Genomic DNA, 7403 nt, shown 5'->3' with positions numbered 1-7403 from the left:
AACAAGATGAGAGGGGCGGGTGAATCATACAAACTTAATCTTCCATAAAATCAACATATTCAACCTCAGTAACTTATACTTCAGCAATATAACCAAAAACTGCTAAACATGCAAACTCATAAACACATAATCATCATAACACATATAACACCAGATTTAACATGGAAACCCAAATAGGGAAAAACCACTGTGGGATTTCGGACCCACTAAGAAATATACTTTTCTAGAGTATGCTCGGTTATAAGCAAATCCTGTTAAAGATTACAAACACATTGCTAGATGTGACCCGGTTAAGGGATTTCCCTCAGATTTGTTAAGATCTTCACTTTGTTAGAAGTGACCTTGTCAAAGGATTTCAAACACTCATTTAGAATGTTACCTTGCTAGAGGGTTTACAAATAAGAATGTTAAGTCCACTCGATTAAGAGATTTTCTATCACTTACAAAATAACAGTAATAAAATATATCTGCAACTTCACATCTAAAACGCTAAAGCAGATTCTTATTTGCTCAAAACAATCTTGTCATAGGACTTATCTTGTCCCTCTGCTGGCTTCCTACTATGTTATTCAAACATGTCTTCAAGCTTCTGTGCTCGGTAATCACTATGTAGCATCCCTATGCTTACACTTGCCTGCATGCATTGTTCATCAATAATTTCTTATTTATAAACAATTTGCTAACTGCTAAATCTCCTTGATCACATTTCCCATGATCAATCTTAGCCATCAGATCTTCAATCTTGACTAGGTTCAATGCATCCTTCAATTTAAAAATGTTTTACCTCGCCTTGGGACTTGCATTCCTTTCTTGGAACTTGCACAAGGTTATTGCGGTTCAATCTGCGCTGTAGATCTTCCTGCCGATCTTTCATTGCCATAGATCCTTAACAAACTTCATGCTCGACATACCAATCATTTAATCAACTCCAGCTCATCATTGTCCTTCATTAAATAATGCTTTTATCCATCCAATGTGATATGTCATAACTCGGTTGCAACTCGGTAAATACTAAACTTTACTCGGTAGACATTCTGCCTTCATTAACCGATATCGATAACCTTAGGGTTTACCAACTAGGTTCTTTGCTTGGTAACATAATATAGTATTAACCTTACAATCAACAACATATATAAGATATCAAAACAATCTAAACATCATGATCTCATCATTGTCTAACTCAGTAATAGTTGCCCATTTAATATCTTATTTCTCCCCTTTCTTATCACATTCTTTCTATGTCTTTTACCAACATCTTAATTCTCTTCAAGTCAATCTCCTCAAGATATGGCAACATCATACTGATTCAAAAAATCAATTTCTTGACATCAATGACAAAATAATGTTATAAAGATAGTTATCATCCTTTTTCAGTTATATCAAATTATCTTCAACAACCTTCTCAATATCGTTAATGAATATCAACAATCTCCTTCTATTGAAATGCCAACAATCTCCCCCTTTGGCATTGATGGCAAAACCAACTTTTAAATGGTAATACCAACAAGATATTCAAATTGATTTGGATTCAGATTGTTGTTAGACTTTTCCTGTTATCCTTGAGCTGTTAAAATCTCTTGAAGTCTTCTCCCTTTTGTAATCTTTTCCCCCTGTCATTAGTCTTTTGTTATCTTCTTCATTTAGGATTTTACCATTTATTCTTCTCCCCCTTTGACAACATTGCCAAAAAGTAAAAGAACTAAATCATGATTTCTTCCTCGGTGAAGTGATTTGCCTTGTTGTGTATCATCTTAGTCTCAGTCAGAGCAACTTGTCTCTATTCACTATTTCCCGCACACCTTTAGAAAACCTTATAAAGTGCGTAAATCAGCATCAATCCACACATAATATTCTATAGATTCATCAAATTGATGCTTTCACCAAACTCTGTCAGTGAGTAGAAGATAGGGGTAGGACCCATAAATTTCTTCTGAGATACTCAAAAGTGTCCCTTGGTAGTGGCTTTGTGAAGATGTATGCTAATTGCTCCTTTGAACTGATATATTCCAGCACAACTTTCTTCTCTTGAACTTCTTCTCTGAGATAATGATACTGTATAGAGATATATTTTTTCTTAGAGTGCATTACTAGATTATTTGAAATGTTAATGGCACTCGTATTATCATAGAATATAGTTAATAGCTTGGTAACTTTCTCATTTATACCTTCCAACAGTTGTTTGATCCATTTATATTGGTACAATTCAATACTGCAACAACATATTCAGCTTCTGTTGTTGACTGTGAGATACATCCTTGCTTCTTACTAAGCCAACTCACTAGTCTTTCTCCTAAAAAGAAATCTCCACCACTTGTGTTTTTCCTATCATCTATGTTGCCTGCCCAATCATCATCAGTATAAACTTTTAAATCAAAATCATTTCTCTTTTCATATACTAAGCCATAATCTTCAGTGCCTCTCAGGTATCTGAAAATTCTCTTGATTGCTGTCATATGGGTTCCCTTGGGATCTGCAGAAAATCTTGGAACAATACCTACTGCATGTGCTAAATCCGGTCTACTACGCACAACATATTGCAACTTCCCAATCATAGATCGGTAAAGTGTCTCATCAAAAGATGCAGATTCATCATTCTTTGATAGTTTATAGTTAGTAGTCATAGGAGTACTTACTGGTTTAGAATCCTCCATTCCAAATTTCTTCAAAATTTCCTTTATGTACTTGGATTGAGTAATGAAAATCTCATCTTTCATTTGCAGTATCTATAAACCTATAAAATACTTTATCTCACTGATTAATGACAATCCAAATTCTTTGCACATTTCATTTCCAAAGTTCTTGGATAAGGAGTCATTACCACAAAAAATAATATCATCAACAAATATGGTTGAGATCAGTATACCATTGTTCTCATCATTCTTCATGTACATATTGTTGTTTTCACTTGTCCTTATAAAACCAATCTTGATTAAGTAAGAGTGCAATCTTTCATACCATGCTCTAAGGGCTTGTTACAGTCCATATAAAGCTTTGTTTAGTTTACATACCTGATCTTTGCTCTTATCTTCAACAAATCCTTTAGGCTATTCAATGTAAACTTCTTCTTCTAGTATACCATTCAAAAATGCAGATTTAACATCCATTTGATATACCTTGAAATTTTTGAAAGCAGCATATGCCAACAATGTTCTTACTCCCTCAAGTCTAGCCATAGGTGCAAAAGTCTCACCATAATCTATTCCTTCTTCTTGAGCATAACCTTTGCAAACTAGTCTTGCTTTGTTCTGAATGACCTCACCTTTTTCATTTAGCTTGTTTCTGAAAATCCACTTTGTACCAATTACATTTTTGTCCTTCCGTCTTGGGATCAGTGTCCATGTGTCATTCTTCTTGATTTGATCAATCTCTTCTATCATAGCATTTGCCCAATCTTCACTGTTAAATGCCTCTTTTACTATTCTCGGTTCAAATTCAGATATCAGATATGTGTTTTGTGTCAGTTTGTTCCTTGTCATCACTAGATCATCCTTATCTCCTATAATCTGACTTGATGCATGATGTCTTCTGACATATTTGGCTAATATAGGCTCGATAGGTTTTGTATGATCTTCTCCATCACTCGGTAACTGGACATTATCTTCATTTTCTTCAGCAGCTTTCTCGGTAGGACTTCTCAGTTAAACATAAACAAATTCTTCATAATATTTTGGTTGTTTGGAATTTCCTTCATCATTTCTTTCTGCAAATTCATCAATTTTCACATTTGCACTTTCTACTATTTTGTTAGATGATTTGATCAGACATTTAAATGCTTTACTTCAAGAAGAATAACCAAGAACTGTTCCTTCTTCACTTTTTTGATCAAACTTTCCATTTTTGTCATCTTTGTGAACATAACATCTACTTCCAAAGATTTTAAAATAACTTACATTAGGTTTCTTGTCATACCAGATCTCATATGGTGTCTTCATATTTCCTTTCTTCAGTTGAACTCGATTCAGGGTGTAAACTGCAGTGTTGATTGCTTCTCTCCAAAATGTTTGAGGTACCCTCTTTTCTATCATCAGGGTTCTAGCATAATCTACAATTGATCTGTTTCTTCTCTCGGCTATCCTATTTTGCTGAGGTGTTCTCGGTGTAGACACTTGCCTTTTTATACCATGATCATTGCAGAATAAGTTAAATTCATCAGAAGTGAACTCTCCTCTTCTATCAGATCTAAGACATTTCAGCTGTCTTCCTGTTTCATTTTCAACTCTTGCCTTGTACCATTTAAACATTTGAAAAGCTTCTGATTTTTCTTTTAAAAACATAACTGACATCATCCTTGAGTAAACATCCACAAATAATATGAAATACTTATCACCATAATAACTTTGAACTTTCATGGGACCACAAAGATTAGTGTGAACTAGATCTAAAATTCCTTTAGAAGTGTAGGACTTACTTTTAAAGCTTGATCTTGTCGTCTTACCCATCTAGCATCCTCAACATATAGCATTCTCAGGTTTTTCAAGACTCGGTAGACCTCTTACTCGGTGCCTCTTACTTATTTTGATCAGATTATCAAAATTTACATGACAAAAACCTTTTATGCCATAACCAGGTATCATCTATCTTTGCATAAAGACACTTGTTCCGAGTTGAGTCAAGATGAAATGTATTACCTTTTGTTTGTGTCCCGGTAGCAGCTAACTTTCCATGCTTGTCATGAACTTTGACAATTCCTCTTTGAAATTCTATTCGGTATCCTGTATTGTTTAGCTATGCTACACTCAACAAATTGTATTTCAAACCTTCAACCCAGTATACATCATCACATTTAGCATTGTCAAGAAGTGTTATAGATCCTTGACCTTTCACCGGACATGGTGCATCATTACCAAATCTTACATAGCCTCCATCATAGTCTTCTAATTTAACAAACTTGTGTTTATCACCTGTCATGTGATGTGAGCATCCACTGTCTATGATCCGAGAATCATTATTATTTATGTGAGATACTAGGGCTTTTTCTTCACACCTTTCTTCATCTGATCCATCTTTAATAGCCACATAAACAACTTTCTCAGTATCAATTTTATCAGATTTGTCATCGTTGGATTCATCATCAGCTACTAGGCATGTCTTTTTGTCTCTCCTTCTGAAGTCTCGATGTCCTCTGTAATGGTTGTCTTTTTTCCTGTTATCTCGGTATTCTCTCTTTTCACTAGATTCTTTGTCAGGGTAGTTAGAACCCATATGTCCTATTTTATCACAATTGAAACATTTTAAAGGTAGCTTCCCTTTGTACTTACCTTTTCCTCTCGGTAACCTTCTGGCTAATAATGCTGCAAACTCTTCTTGCTTCTTAATTTCCTCATACAATTTGTGCACTTCTTCCATGTTCTTGTGAAATCTTTCACTTGCTCCACTTTGATTCCCTTCAGAGTACTTACTCATTCTATCATTGTAGTAATCAGATTCACCAATATGAAAAGAACTGAATGCAGATTCTACTTTATTTACCAAAGACCCACTGTTATCAAAATTACTTAACTCAAATGCATGTAGCTTACCAATAGTAGCATCCAAAGAAACTGACATGTTAGGTATGGACCTCAATTCATTGATTGTAGAGACTTGAATTGCATAAGCAGGTAGAAGGGTTCTCAACAACTTACTAGTTACATCCTTTTCTTCAATAGTTCCTCTTGCTCCTTTAATTTGATTGACAATCTCCTTTAATCTTGTACTGTATTGGGTTATGTTCCCACCTTCATTCATTCTCATGGATTCAAGTTGTCCTCTTAGACTATCTACTTTTGCTCTTTGGACATGTTCATCACCGCCATACACAGATATGAGCTTGGTCCACATTACTTTTGCATCATTGTAGCCTTCTAGATCATTAAACTCTGAGTCGGTCAATGTTGATGTTATTTCAATCATAGCTTGAAAATGTTCTTGCTTTGCCTTTATCTCTTCCAAGGTCATTGGGTTGGTGCTTGGTGGTATGCAATCATTCTCCAAATAATATGTTGCATATTCTCCAATTTCTAATAAATGCAGCTTCATCCTTTTCTGCCATGTGGAGAAACTTGACTTGTTCAGCTTTGGTGCATTCCTTTTATACATCTTCGGATCTTTGCCTCAAGTACCTTTAAACTTTACCTTCTGGAGTCCAAAGCTTTGATACCAATTGTAAAGTTCTGATGCCAATAGCTAACAAGATGAGAGGGGGGGGGGGTGAATCATACAAACTTGATCCTCCATAAAATCAATAGATTCAACCTCGGTAACTTATACTTCAGCAATATAACCAAAAACTGTTAAACATGCAAACTCATAAACACATAATCATCATAACACATATAACACCAGATTTAACGTGGAAACCCAAATAGGGAAAAACCACTGTGGGATTTCGGACCCACTAAGAAATATACTCTTCTAGAGTATGCTTGGTTAAAAGCAAATCTTGTTAAAGATTACAAACACATTGCTAAATGTGACCCGGTTAAGGGATTTCCCTCAAATCTGTTAGGATCTTCACTTTGTTAGAAGTGACCTTGTCAAAGGATTTCAAACACTCATTTAGAATGTTACCTTGCTAGAGGGTTTACAAATAAGACTGTTAAGTCCACTCGGTTAAGAGATTTTCTGTCACTTACAAAATAACAACAATAAAATATATCTGCAACTTCACATCTAAAATGCTAAAGCGAATTCTTATTTGCTCAAAACAATCTTTTCATATGACTTATCTTGTCCCTCTGTTGGGCTCCCTACTCTATTATTTAAACAGGTCTTCAATCTTCTGTGTTCGATAATCACTATATAGCATCCCTGTGCTTACACTTTCCCGCATGCATTGTTCATCAATAATTTCTTATTTATAAACCATTTGCTAACCGCTAAATCTCCTTGATCACATTTCCCATGATCAATCTTAGCCATCAGATCTTCAATCTTGACTAGGTTCAATGCATCCTTTGATTTAAAAACATTTTACCTTGCCTTGAGACTTGCATTCCTTTCTTGGAACTTGCACAAGGTTATTGCGGTTCAATCTATGCTGTAGATCTTCCTGCCGAAGTTCCATTGCCATAGATCCTTAACAAACTTCATGCTCGGCATACCAATCATTTAATCAACTCCAGCTCATCATTGTCCTTCATTCAATAATGCTTTTATTCATCCAATGCGATCTGTCATAACTCAATTGCAACTTGGTAAATACTAAACTTTACTCGGTAGACATTCCACCTTCATTAACCGACATCGATAACCTTAGGGTTTACTGACTAGGTTCCTTAGGGTTTACCGACTAGGTTCTTTGCTCGATAACATAGTATAGTATTAACCTTACAATCAACAACATATGTAGGATATCAAAACAATCTAAACATCATGATCTCATCATTGTCTAACTCGGTAATAGTTGCCCATTGAATATCTTA

The sequence above is a fragment of the Cryptomeria japonica genome, chromosome 3 (genome assembly GCF_030272615.1).
Source record: "Cryptomeria japonica chromosome 3, Sugi_1.0, whole genome shotgun sequence".
Taxonomy (NCBI): Eukaryota; Viridiplantae; Streptophyta; class Pinopsida; order Cupressales; family Cupressaceae; genus Cryptomeria; species Cryptomeria japonica.
Note: the sequence above shows the minus strand (reverse complement) of the source record.